At 33.5% G+C, this 534-nt stretch overlaps 1 pseudogene; it reads right to left on the minus strand.

Moving 5' to 3' along the window:
* Positions 1 to 214: 214 nt before the first annotated feature.
* Positions 215 to 313, minus strand: LOC130016127 (uncharacterized; annotated as a pseudogene).
* Between the last annotated feature and the right edge of the window lie 221 nt (positions 314 to 534).

Below are 534 nucleotides of genomic sequence, written 5' to 3' on the forward strand. Positions count from 1 at the left end.
GCTTTGATTGTTCAGAAGTGTTTCTTCAGGCAGCAGAATGTTGGGTTCAGTTTTATAATTCATCTTCCCATTCTGTGCCTCTGAATTGGCACATTTAGTCCATTGACATTGAGAGAGATTGTTGTGATGGGGATTTGTGCTATCTTTATGTAGAATTTTTGTACTTGTGCGGATTGTCTTAGCTTAAAGTAGCCCTGTTAATTCTTCTTGCAACAACAATATGGAACACTTTACAAGTTTGCATGTCATCTCTGTGCAAGGACAATGCTAATCTATGTATCATTTCAATTTTAGTATATATGTCATCAAATATAGTATGAGTTAATTTTTCCATATTTTTCTCTACTTATTAATTTGAGGGTTGTCCTTACTCACTCCTATGGCAGACAGTGATTCATAAGCAAGGTATGTATTTCAAAGCAGCTTGAATAGATAGATTTAGAACTTTAATGTCCCAGAAAGAAAAATATGGTTTTTACCATATTATCTTTTTCCATACCCAAGGCATCAGTTTTACAAAATAATTCTTTTGGA

The sequence above is a fragment of the Sorex fumeus genome, unplaced genomic scaffold, assembly GCF_029834395.1.
Source record: "Sorex fumeus unplaced genomic scaffold, SorFum_2.1 ptg000146l, whole genome shotgun sequence".
Classification (NCBI taxonomy): domain Eukaryota; kingdom Metazoa; phylum Chordata; class Mammalia; order Eulipotyphla; family Soricidae; genus Sorex; species Sorex fumeus.